This window comes from Euleptes europaea, chromosome 3, assembly GCF_029931775.1.
Source record: "Euleptes europaea isolate rEulEur1 chromosome 3, rEulEur1.hap1, whole genome shotgun sequence".
NCBI classification, from domain to species: domain Eukaryota; kingdom Metazoa; phylum Chordata; class Lepidosauria; order Squamata; family Sphaerodactylidae; genus Euleptes; species Euleptes europaea.
The window spans coordinates 104,587,645-104,601,416 of record NC_079314.1 but is presented as its reverse complement, the minus strand read 5'-3'; the positions used below and the strand labels follow the sequence as shown (position 1 = coordinate 104,601,416).

General features: G+C 45.2%; 1 protein-coding gene across 1 annotated transcript in view; it reads right to left on the bottom strand.

Annotated features, from left to right (window-relative positions):
• Positions 1-12,723, bottom strand: part of IQSEC3 (IQ motif and Sec7 domain ArfGEF 3) — a 100,394-nt gene extending 87,671 nt beyond the window's left edge. Inside the window, exon 1 of the mRNA XM_056846721.1 lies at positions 12,672-12,723. The gene's annotated coding sequence lies outside the window, so the exon portion shown is untranslated. The remainder of the gene's footprint in view (positions 1-12,671) is intronic.
• Between the last annotated feature and the right edge of the window lie 1,049 nt (positions 12,724-13,772).

Below are 13,772 nucleotides of genomic sequence, written 5' to 3'. Positions count from 1 at the left end.
GGCCAAGTTGCAACTGACTTGGGGCAACTCGGTGGAGCTTTCAAGGCAAGAGACGAGCCGAAGTGGTTTGCCATTGCCTGCCTCTGTGTGCCAACCCTGGATTTACTTGCTATTACAACTGATATCCAACCAGTAAAGATCAGTTCACCTGGAGAAAATGGCCACTTGGGCAATTGGACTCTATGGCGTTGAAGTCCCTCCCCAACCCCAGCTCTCCTCAGGCTCTGCCCCCCAAAACCTCCCGCCGGTGGCAAAGAGGGACCTGGCAACCCTCCTCCCACTAGGTCCTCACCAGCTTCAGCCCAGCTCTGGTCTTCCTCCCCTGACTGACCTCCTGGGGCTCCCCGCTGGCTTTGTTGTGTCCCCGCCACCCGGGCCCAGCTGGGGCCTCTGTCACAGTGAGATTTTAAAAACGTCCTGGATAAATCAATACAAAATGAGAATGGAGGAAAACAGCAGAGTGCTGCTTCACAAGTCCGCGGCTTGCGGTGAAGTTTTGAAAACCATCATGGCTAGATGCACTCAGAATTTGCCTGTGCCATCAGAGCAGATATTTCTTCATCCCCTGCACTCGACACAGCACAACAAACGATGACAACAATCAATCTGTAATCATTCTTTTTGCAAAATTGGTGCAATAAAGCAGCAGCCACCACAGCAAAAGCGTCTCAGTCAACAGACGGGAAGTGTGTTCCACTCAAATAATCAGTTGGATCGACCTTGAAATCCCAATCCAGATAAATCTGGAGATCCAGGACTTTGACCCACAATAACAAGATACCCCTACAAGAGCTGTCCCCTCTTATTTCCCAGTTTCTTGCAATCCACCTTTCCCTTCAAAATTCCCATGTCCTTTCATGCGTGCTGTGGTCAAACTGTTGTATCTCTGTCAAGTATGACTCTGAGAGTAGGGTGGCCAACCTCCAGGTACTAGCTGGAGATCTCCTGCTATTATAACTGATCTCCAGCCGACAGAGATCAGATCACCTGGAGAAAATGGCCACTTTGGCAATTGGACTCCATGGCATTGAAGTCCCTCCTCTCCCCAAACCCGCCCTCCTCAGGCTCCACTCCAAAAACCTCCCACCGGTAGCGAAGAGGGTCCTGGCAACCCCGTACAGCAGGGATCCCCAATGTGGTGCATCCCCAAGGTGATGTCCTGACTCCCTGTCTCATATTCTTTTGGACTGCCATCTTTATGATTCCCCAAGAGGAAACCTAATAAAACCCATAGTTTTGAACTTCTCACCAAATAATACGAAAATACTTTACAAACTATTAGCTGATAAGGATCCTGAGATACAGTAACCAAAAACGTGGCAAAATTTCTGACAATAGTAGTCAACCGATGGGAATCTAGTCGGAAGTAGAATCACAACATTAAGGAATGATTTATTTTAATTTTATTTTACTCTTATCCTTTTATATACTGCAGATTGTACTATGCCAATAAAGGTATTTGAAATTTGAAAAATTGAATTTGACTGGCCATTGGAGATTTGATTGGCTGTGCAGATTTATTAAAAACATTGCTTTGCCAGCTAGGGCTGCCAGCAATTGGACTCCATGGCATTGAAGTCCCTTCCCTCCCCAAACCCTGCCCTCCTCAGGCTCTGCCCCCAAAACCTTCCATCGGTGGCAAAGAGGGACCTGGCCACCCTACCTTCTACTAAGACACCAGGTGACCTATCCAGGCACCAGAGCCCCCCCTCCCCCCGCTCTTTGCTGAATTTGCTCACTCATAGGAGGTTACATCACAACACAAGATCAGATTTCAGGGCAATTATTGGCAAACAAGGTTGAGCAGCAAAGAATAAGGTCAATATAGCTACAAAGCAGTAGGAACCAAGAGAACAAAATGACCTGAACAGCATCCATATAATGCAAATACATTGACAACCAGTGTCAAAGGCTGCCAAAACAGGAGGTGCATTACAACACTCTTGAAAATGAACAGGAAATTAGCTAAACTATTTCCCTCCATTCTTGACAAGAATTTATATGGGTCACATCCATGCAAACACACACACACACACACACACACAGTGGGGCTGTAGCTCAGTGGTAGAACATCTGCTTGGCATACAGAAGATCCCAAGTTCAATCCCCAGCATCCCCTGTTAAAAACAGCAGATAGTAGGTGGTGTGAAAGACCTCAGTCTGACAACATGGTGAGCTGCTGTCAGCCAGAGTACATAGAAGTGAGCACCGTGGACCAATGGTTTGCTTCAGCATAAGGCAGCTTCATGAATTCACAGGAACAGAACTACTTGGTATCCAAGCAGTGGGGACAAAATGAGCATTGAAGTTGGTGGAAAATAAATCTAGATTCCACTTTGATCAGGGAATGGAGGTTGAATGGGCATAAATTACCAATGTTGAGGGATCCAAGGCGGCTTAGCATGAGATGCTATAATGTGATCTATTTACCAGTATGTCATTTCCAAAATTAAAAAAAAATTATTGTACAACTTATGGAAATGGGTATTTGGGGAGAGATAGGGGCATGTTACAAGCTTGTTGTGGGACTTCCGTTCTCCCCATATCATTGGGGCATAAAAACACCCAAAGCAGCTTTTATTAGGCCAGATCAACAGTCCATCGAATCCAGTATTTTATCTCCAAGGGTGAGCACCCAACTATGCAGAAATAAGAGCAGGTGATAATAGCTTACTCCTGCCAATTCAATTCCAACAGCATCCTGTAAATATGTCAAAGATGTTAACAAAGCAACAGAGTGGGAAAGGGTGAAGCAGGATAAAACTCGAAGCCATAAATTTGTTCTTTCTGCGTCTCTCAGCCTGAGGCTCTCACAGAGAGCGGCCCATGAAACACAAACAAATATCTGGTCAAGGTGAATCTTCCAGAATCGGAGGTGCCATTCTTAACACAGCCCGACTCCATTTGAACCCTGTTTTGTCTCTGCGTCTTCTCTTTCCCGGCAAAAAAGCTCAGAGAGAGCTTAACTGTTGAGAAAGTATGACAGAATGTAATTCCAGCTGCTACTGGAAGTTATTTTCTTCAGCTCAAAATCTTCTCCATTTGTGCACAAAGCCTTTGTGTCACCTGAGGGCAAGGAAGAGGAAGACGTCTGCCACTGGTCTTGAGATGAGTCTGCAAGGAACCAAACTTTGGGGGACTGAGCCAAAAAATCCCACCCAACAGCTAGTTTTATTACTACTACTACTACTAATAATAATAATAGTAATAATAATAATAATAATAATAGTAGGGATGCTGGTCTGCACATGCAACAGAACGATGTAGTAGAGTCCTGACTCAGAAGCATGGATTGTACCAGTGCCACATTTTTAAATGTTTGCCTACATCTAAAAAATATTATCTGTAAGTGAAACATTGGGGGAAACTGTGGGTAGACTCAGTCTGTTGTCTGTTAATTTACTTTCTATATGTGAGGAGTTTATTCTTTATATAGTGACCACACGTAGTCCAAAAGTACTGCCCATTCCACCATCTGAGGGTTTTCCCTCTTCATTCTCTTGCGTGTGTAGTAGGGTTGCCAGCTCCAAACTGGAAAATACCTGGAGATTTTGGGGGTGGAGCTTGGGGAGGGCAGGGTTTGGAGAGGTGAGGGACTTCAATGCCAATTAGTCCAATTGCCAAAGCAGCCATGTTCTCCAGGCGAACCGATCTCTATCAGCTGGAGATCAGTTGCAATAGAGGGAGATCTCCAGCCACCAACTGGTGGTTGGCAACTGTCATAGGCATAAACTATGGGGGGCTGAGGTGCTCAAACCCCCCAACCAGTGCCCACATGAGAGGCTCAGTTACAATGGCAACTGAAGCACAGTCCTGTCCTACCTTCCTGTTGTATCATATTACAATTTCCATGATTCTTTGGGCCTTTATTCCTGTTTGCAAGATGTATTTGTGTGTTTATTAAGAATTTATACACTGCCTTAAAAGACCTGTTCCTATGGCCTGAACAAAGGATCTTGCCACTCTGCAGGTTTGTTCTCACCTACAACTACTTCAGGTTTGGTGAGGAGTTACACCTTCAAATCAGGGGCACAGCCATGGGCACCCACATGGCTCCACAGTATGCCAACATTTTAATGGCGAATCTAGAACAGTGTTTTCTGAACTCCTACCCATTGGCACCTCTCCTTTACTTGAGATTCATTGATGACATTTTCTTTGTCTGTACTCATGGCAAAGAAGCCCTCAAAAGATTTCACCATGCTTTCAACAACTTCCACCCCACCATCAATCTAACTGTTAATTTCTCTGAACAAGAAATAAACTTGCTGGACACCACAGTACAGATTCACAAGGGACGCATGTCTACATGCCTCCATGTTCAAAGAGAAATGTGGCTGGCCCAAGGTCACCCAGCAGGCTTCCTGTGGGAGAGCAGGGAATCAAACCCGGTTTTCCAGATTAGAGTCCACTACTCTTACCGCTACACCACGCTGGATTCAGAGAAGGAAAGACTGAAAAGAGAAGAAGCTGGGAGAGCTAGTGTGATGTAGTAGTTAAAGTGTTTGGACCTGGGAGACGGGGTTCAATTCCCTACAACGCCATGAAGCTTGTTGGGTGACCAGGGGCCCATCTCTCCCTCTTAGCCTAATCTACCAGACAAGGAGGGAGAGGAGGGCAACAAAGATGGGGAGGGGTCTGGACTCCAAGTCCTATGAGGAAAGGTTGAAGGAGCTGGGTATGTTTAGCTGAAGAGAAGTCTGAGAGGGGATATGATAACCATCTTCAAGTACTTGAAGGGCTGTCATATAGAGGAGGGTGCCGAGTTGTTTTCTGTTGCCCCAGAAGTTTGAACCAGAACCAACAGGTTGAAATTAAATCAAAAGAGTTTCCATCTAGACATTAGGAAGAATTTTCTAACTGTTAGAGCGGTTCCTCAGTGGAACAGGCTCCTTTTCTGGAGGTTTTTAAGAAGAGGTTGGATAGCCATCTGTCAGCAATGCTGATTCTATAACTTTAGGCAGATGATGAGAGGGAAGACATCTTGGCCATCTTCTGGACATGGAGTGGGGGGTCACTGGGGGTGTAGGGGGAGGTAGTTGTGAGTTTCCTGCATTGTGCAGGAGGTTGGACTAGAAGACCCTGGTGGTCCCTTCCAACTCTATGATTCTATGATTCTAAGGCTGTTGCACAGATAAAATGAGGAAGAGAAAAAGATTCACATTACTCTGACCTCCTTGGAGGAAGGGTGGAATAAAAATGTGAAAGATTTGGCCTAAGGGCCTGAGGTTTCTACCCTGGAGTACAACAGGACCACTTCCATCTCAGTACCAGGGCTAATCCCAGCCCAAACATTCACGATGCCTTTGGCACTGGGAAACCCAAGGCTTTCTATCTGGATATGATAGACCAACTTCTGGCTTTTTTTGAGGTATCCCCCACCACAGCAATTTGTAAAATTTTGAAAACCAGGCATTTAGCAGGTCCACAGAGAGGCTAAGATTGCAGGCTTGCTGCTGAGAAAGAAAAATCCCTTCTTTGTACCTGTGACCTCAATAAGGAAGAGAAGTGAGGATAGAATTTTGCAAACAGTATAATGCTAGCAAAGCAGAAATTTCGCTGAAACTAGATTTTTAAAGCTTTTAAAAAAAATGCACGTTAATTTAATGTTGGCCAAGGAAGTGGGTTAACTTGCTTCCCCAGGCCTGTCTTCTAGGGATTTAGAATGTGCAGGCCATGGTACAGATTTCGGAATGTCCTACAAAATGGTAATTCAGTACTTGGCATTCCAAGATACATACGTGGTTGTAAACTGCTTTGAGACTCCTTAAATCAGGGGTGGGGAACGTCAGGCCCGAGGACCATTTAAGGCCCGCGAAATCATTTGGTCTGGCCTTTCGTGGGTCCTGGCAGATCTCTAGCTCAGAAGGATCTAAGACTGGCGATCCACCCCTCCCGCAGACAGGAATAGCCTCTATTCAAGGTAGATGTGAGGTTTTTTTGCCGAGAAAAGGAACCTTTTTTCCCCTTGCAGAAGAGTTGTTAGCTATGGAGCTCCCAAGAAACTGTATTAACCCTTTTCCACCTAGGCCATGGAGAAACGTATTTCCTCTGTACTATAAGAGGGCTGGGGGCAGAAGTGGCGACAATGGAGGGGTTAAAGGTGGCAGGGCCGGAATGCGCGGGCGGGGGTTGTTTTTAGCCAATGTGTCCTCATTTCGTCCCTGCAGGCGGAGGTAGCAGGAGCCGGCTGTAGAATCCGTCCCCGACCATGCGGAGCAGGAGCAACTCCGGTGTGCGGCTGGACGGCTACGCCCGGCTGGTGCAACCGACCATCCTGTGCCACCAGGTGGGCAAGTGCACCACTAATTGGATGCCTGTCTGCTTGCCCGCGCGAGAGGTTGTCTGCTTGGGGCTTGGTTGGCTAATTTTTAAGTTGATAATTTTGTATGGCCCACGAATGATGTTATAAATATCCAAATGGCCCTTGGCGGGAAAAAGGTTCCCCACCCTTGCCTTAAATGCAGAGAAAAGTGGGGTATAAAAATCAACTCTTCTTCTTCAAATTCACAGTCGTTGTTCATTCCTTGCCATGGTCTTCCTGAGAGGGAGAGGCAACCTCCCAGTGAAGCCTTGGACCACAGTACCTTCCCCCAATGTTTCTGCAGTCCTTATCTTGCAAGGATTCCATTCAAAACAAGGTTGAGTGCCACAGCCAAGGCTTTCCCCAAGAAAATATGAACACACATGAACACATGAAGCTGCCTTATACTGAATCAGACCCTTGGTCCATCAAAGTCAGTATTGTCTAAGACTGGCAGCTGCTCTCCATGGTCTTTCATACCACCTACTTGCCTAGTTCCTTTAACTGGAGATGCCAGGGATTGAACCTGGGACCTGCTGCATGCCAAACAGATGCTCTACCACTGAGCCACAGCCCCTCCCCCAAAGGGAGGACATAATGCACTTTTCAGCAGTTAGTGCTGAACGTTACAGCCCCTACTAGAACATTTTTCCAGCCTATTCCTATTTTATTGGCTTGTCACCTGCAAGGACAGCTATCTGCTATGCTATGCAGAATTCTGCACTAAAGTAATTCAGATTCTGTACCAAGAAAAGCCGGATTGTGTAGCTTGTATACATTATCCAAATTAAGCACAAATTCAATAGGCACAAGGTACTTTGCTTCCTAGTCACCTAGGAGGCAAAGCGCCAGGCTAGCCCTCCATCTACTGAATGCCTTGCTCAGCCCAACTTCTGGATTTTAACATTTCAACAGCCACTGTCCACATGCTTTTAAGCAACCTTCCCTGATGTAAGCACTAGCAATTTGCTAAAGAAAGGGGAAAAAATGCTCAGAGTGCTGAATTTACCAACTAATGTTTAGCATTTATGTAGCACTTGTAATGTTTGAAGTGTTTTTCATTCCTTTATAGCTCTGTAAGGTAGTCCATTATCTCCATTTTGCATATGGGAGTTACTTGCCTAAGACCACCTAGTGATTTAGTAGCAGAGACGAGAGTTGAATCCGTGATCTCCCAAATTCTCTTAGCGACTCTGTTACGCTGCTCTCACTAGGACCAAATTCTGTGCTTACACAGTGTGATCAAGATGCAGAATGAATACAGAAGTAGAAGCAACACATGAGAGCTATAATTTTTTTTCAATGTAACGACAGCTTCTTGTTATAGTTAGGTACAAATATAGATGCAGAAAGGTAGAACTGTTTTTAAAAAATAATAACATGATATGGTATATAAAGTCTAATACAGTAATTGGTATAAAATAGTGGAATTTATATTTCTGTTTAGTAATAATGTTTAATAATAATGTTTAATATTGATATAATATATCCAAGTAGTAAATATAATGACTAAACTGAAGCTGTTGTACTTTGGACACATTATGAGAAGGCAAGAGAGTCACTAGAAAAGACGGTCATGCTAGGAAAAGTTGAGGGCAACAGGAAAAGAGGAAGACCCAACAAGAGATGGATTGACTCAATAAAGGAAGCCACAGTCCTCAATTTGCAAGACCTGAGCAAGGCTGTCAAGGACAGGACATTTTGGAGGACTTTGATTCATAGGGTCGCCAGGAGTCGGAAGCGACTTGACGGCACTTAACACACACACAGTAACTATAACAGGGATTCTAATAATAATGCTTCAGATGGTTGTTTTACCTTGCTTATGTTTATGTTTTTTTCTTATATATATATATATATATATATATATATATATATATATATATATATATATATATATATATAAAAGAAAAAAATATATAAATATATACACACACACTATCTATCTATCTATCGATATATATATATATATATATATATACTGGTACAAAATACCATGGTGAGGCTCCTTACGGAGTCTTCGCCGTGGGACCATATAACACCAGTGCTAAAACAACTGCACTGGCTCCAGCTGGAGCATCGGATCAGGTTCAAGGTGCTAGTTTTGACTTTTAAAGCCTTACATGATCTGGGACCATCATGCCTGCAGGACCGCCTCTCCTGGCATGCCCCCCAAAGAGCCTTACACTCTACTAACAGTAATCTGCTGGTGGTCCCCGGCCCAAAGAATGTGCGGCTGTCCTCGACAAGGGCCAGGGCTTTTTCAGCCCTGACCCCGGCCTGGTGGAATAGTCTTCCTGGGACATCAGGGCCCTGCAGGATCTTAAGGAGCTCCGCAGGGCCTGTAAAACAGAGCTATTCCGCCAGGCCTATAACTGAGGGCAGCTGTGAAACGATCCAACATCGCTGGCTTCCCCATCCCTCTCCCTCACTCTTGAAATCTGTGTGGGGGGGGGGTTGACCTGGCAATCCCTAGCATCATCCATGAATGAAAATGACAGAGAGTGTTGTAGATTAAAGCAATTCATTCTGACCGTAAGTCCCTTAAAATCATTTCCAAATGTAATCATCTCCTTCTTCCTTTAGGTAAGGTAAAGGTCCCCTGTGCAAGCACCGGATCATTCCTGACCCCATGGGGTGACGTCACATCCCGACGTTTTCTAGGCAGACTTTGTTTGTGGGGTGGTTTGCCAGTGCCTTCCCCAGTCATCTTCCCTTTACCCCCAGCAAGCTGTGTACTCATTTCACCGACCTCGGAAGGATGGAAGGCTGAGTCAACCTCGAGCCGGCTACCTGAAACCAACTTCCGTTGGGATCGAACTCAGGTCATGAGCAGAGTTTGGACTGCAGTACTGCAGCTTACCACTCTGCACCATCTCCTTCCTCCTTTACTCATGAGGAAATATGGAAAGACCACAACTTCTTTTAGAGCAACAAAATGGAAGGGAAGTAAGGTCATTTAATCCCACAAAAGATAGACCTGTTTTATTTATCTACAACTGGAAGAATACAACATTGTTTGCTGGAAAAGGTTAGCACGAATACCCACAAGATACAATAACCTCCTCTGGGACTCACTTAGGTATTTCCTTGGTATACCTATCCTCCATAAAAGCCTTCAGGGCTCTGTCAGCTTCCTCCTTGAAGGATCAAAACAAACCCTTGACCAGTTACTGTGTCAACAGCTTAGCTTTGTATTATAGGCGTTTAGCAATCCAAAAATTATACCAACGAGTGGCACCCTGTCCAAGACTCTAGCAAGAATGGATCTAGGGGCGAGACCCAAGAAAATCGATTATGTTATGTTTCTTTGCCTCTAATTGGTGCTGAGGCTGCAAACGGCAGTCTGGGTGCGGCGGTGAGTAATCCGGCAGGCACTTTAGGAATGAGCACGCAGCTGTTTGATGCCTAAACTGTATTGAGTTGGAATTTAATTGCTCCATAATCACGAAGTAAACACTTGCCAGTTGCATTGATCATGTTTCAAGTCTGATCTAAGCAGCACTTTATGCACGAGAAAATTAAACTTCAAAAGGAAGCTAACAATTGCAAAACCCATGGGCAGAGCAGCTCCCACCTTCCCCTCCTCACTATAATTAAAAATCCACCCCTGCAGGATTTCCGTGGCTGACACCCTTTCTGCCAGATGCAGCTTGGAGCCCTTCCCTCCTTCCTGTAAAAACTAAGTGCCCCATATCTAGGACTGTGCATACCTTTTGGAGTGGGCGTCAAGTCGCAGCCAATTTATGGCAACCCCACAGGGTTTTTTTTCAAGGCAAGAGACATTCAGAGGTGGTTTGCCATTGCCTGCCTCTGCGTAGCAGCCCCGGTATACCTTGGTTGACTCCCTGGTATACCTTGGTTGACTCCCAAATACTAGCCAGGGCCAACCCTTCTTAACTTCTGAGATATGATGAGATTGGGCTAGCCTGGGGCTATCCAAGTCAGGGTGTGTACACCTTAGCAGAAAAGAAAAAAAAATAACCATCCCGCATCAAAGTATTCAGTGTAGTTCTAGGCAGGGTTATACCCCTCTAAGCCCATTGAGTTCGATGGATTTAGAAGGGTGTAACTCTGCCTAGGACTGCACCATTAAGTCTCTTTGCTTCCCTCCACCCTTGTCTCAAGACTCTGTTCACAGCCACGAGAGCTAGAAGCTAGCTATGAAGAAATGCCTTCCACCCTAAAGAGCTCACCGATATTTTGGTTATTGGGGCTGCACTCTGTCCATATACTGAAGCTCGGCTGCAAGTTTGTAGCTGGCAAAGAGGAAATGTACAGAGGATGAATCATCAGTCCCCCAAGTACCGTTCACTCCAGTGATTAGACATGCAAATGGCTCTAGCTGAAGTGAGACAAAAGGTTTACCGTATAACATTTCTACTAGATTGTCACACCTGAAAGAGAGCTACAAGGCTAGGTCGTATCTCTTCCTCTTGGAGCTATAAGGCTAGGTTGTATCTCTTCCTCTAGTAGCAGGAAAATTAGGATTGATTTCAGAGAGGAATGAACTCTCAAGGGGATGTTATAAAATCTCAGGAGATGAGAGATGCACTCTTATTGTTACTCTGTCTTAGATTTCCTTCTCTCTTGACTTCTTCTGTGATCAAGCCACGAAGGACCAAGCCTTTACAAAGATATTTCTTCATGATATGTCAAGGGACAATGGGGAAGAAGTGCCAAACGCTGAAAACCCAGGTAATAGAGGAATTTTAAATGATGTAACTTGTTTTTGTTGTTTTAAAGAATTTGATCAGAACTAGATGGTTTGTAAAGAGCCAGTGTGGTGTAGTGGTTATGGTGTCAGACTAGGACCTTGGAAATCCACGTTCAAAACCCCCACTCACGCCATGGAAGCTTGCTGGGTGACCTTGGGCCAGTCTCACACTCTCAGCCCTGACCCCGGCTAATAGTTGGATGGGAGACCTCCAAGGAATACCAGGGGCATGACACAGAGGCAGGCCATGGCAAACCACCTCCTAACATCTCTTGCCTTGAAAACCCTATGGGATTGCCATAAGTCAGCTCTGACTTGATGGCAAAAGACCCTAACAAAATTAATGAGATAGTATCCCATCCTAATATAACATTGTTTAGGATACTTAGGACTTAGAAGAATGTGTGTTTTCACCATTTTTATGGTACTCGCATAACTACATGAATTGAAATCTGGAGATCATGATTCCCAGGAGCACCATGCACTATAGAACGAACATATCCTCAATTTACAGCCCCCTGCAAAATTCTGCTCCCTAGTACTTCTTCTATTTTACTTTTGCCCCTACAGTCTTAATTTCCTACCCCCAATCCCCAATCTGGCTCCCATCCGACTCCTGCCTTCTCCAACCAGAAAAAGGTGTTTCATTTAGCAATTTCCTCGCCCACACGGTTAACGCAAACACCTCAGCAAAGCTTAATCAGCAGGAGGCATTAGCTCAACCTTCAACTTTAAAGCACAGCAGATGGTGGTGATAAACACTCTCTTTTTTTGCTTTGTAAGAACATCAAACTGTACGGATCAGTCCAGTGAGAACCTTCAGAACTGAAAACTATCACAAGCGAATTTGGGTAGATTTGGGTCTTAGCTGAAGTTGTAAAAACACAATCCTCCTTCACAATGACCTAGTGGGTGAGTAAATGCTGTAATATACTATGCTTCTGATCTCGGAACAGGATGTATAATAGAGCCAAATGGGAACCTTGCAGTATCCAACAATACGGTGTGGCAAGTTATGATCCCCGCTTATGATCACTAGAATGGCACCTGATAGCAGATGTGTGACCAAAATAACTTCATCCTATGGCCCTAGGCTATGGCCTGGATCCAGACAGAAATGCCTGTTAACAGAAGCCTTTTTCATAAGTGGAATGGAACCCTTCACCACCACACTCCCAGCCCCACTCCAAGCCATGGATTCTCTCTCGGAGGGTGGCAGACCACTTCAGGGAGCTCAGCGGGCTGCCATGGGAGAAGGGAAGCAGCAAACCTCTGTTGCGCTGGCGGAAGCACCTTCTGCTAACAGAAACTCAGCTTTGGAACTAACTTGTTAACTCTCTATATTTCACACACGCTGAAAAATGCACTTTTGATCCACTTTCAATGCACTTCGAAGCTGGATTTTACTGTGTGAGATGGCAAAAATCCACTTGCAAACGATCGTTAAAGTGCATTGAAAGTGGATTGAAAGCGCATTATTCAGCATGTGTGAAAGTAAATTACAAGAAGCAGGCACATGGTAAACCATTGACGGTAGTCACCTGGGAACATGAAACTATCCCAAGGCAGAAAGCGAGGTGGTTTGACTAAAAGCAACACCACAAGCGACAACTGTCATCTTAAAATAACAATGTGAAATTGAAACCCTACCCGTCTGAATTGACCACAGCCAAGCGGGATGTTCTGCAAACAGCTAAGATCTCATGTCCTTCCAACCCTTCTTGGATGCCCTCTGCTTCATTTGCCTTGGATGACCCACACACACACACTTTCAAAATGACCAGTGCCTGAGTGATTCCGCCTCAGCATTTTTGACTTCACATATTTTGTAATGCTTTTCTCTGTCACAGGAGCGGAATAATTTTTGGTTGTTTTTTAAAATGTTTTTCCCCCCACTCCGGCCTGCCATTCATCTCCGCAGGGGAGCCCCATGCGGCCTCCACAGTGGACTCCAAAAAGCCCACAGAATGAACGCACGTGCTGTCGCTTCCCACTGCGATTGGAGACTTTCCACTCATTACTGTAATAGAAATGAACCTCTCTCATTCTCGGTCCCATTAACTTTCACAAAAGCAAATGCGGTACGCAGTCCTGTCAGAGATGGGTTTCGGCAAGACCTCTTTTTAAAGGTCATTGTTCTGGAATGGAAGATTCCACAGCATGAGAGTTGGAAAAATGGGGAGGCAATTACTGGCCTATTCAAAGCCCCAGAATGCAGTGCCTACCCACCAGCAGATAAAGCCATAGGGAACTATCAGAGCTGGTTCCTGAAATCATAGGGTTGGGCCAAACAATAGTCTATATTCAAACAGCCCAGGTAAAGAAGAAGAGTTGGTTTTTATATGCCGACTTTCTCTACCACTTAAGGACAACTCAAACCGGCGTACAATCGCCTTCCCTTCCCCTCCCCACAACAGACACCCTGTGAGGTAGGTGGGGCTGAGTGTGACTAGCCCAAGGTTACCCAGCTGGCTTCATGCGTAGGAGAGGGGAAACCAACCCAGTTCACCAGATTAGCCTCCGCCGCTCATGTGGAGAAGTGGGGAATCAAACCCAGTTCTCCGGATCAGACTCCACCGCTCCAAACCACTGTTCTTAACTACTACACCACGCTGCCTACACCACACTGAAGAATGGGGGCATGACACTGGAACAACCGCTACTGAATCTTCCTAATGGCAAACCTGCATTTCTCGGAAAGCATGGCTCTGTGTCTGTCATCAGGGACAAACACAGAGCAAGGAAGAGAAA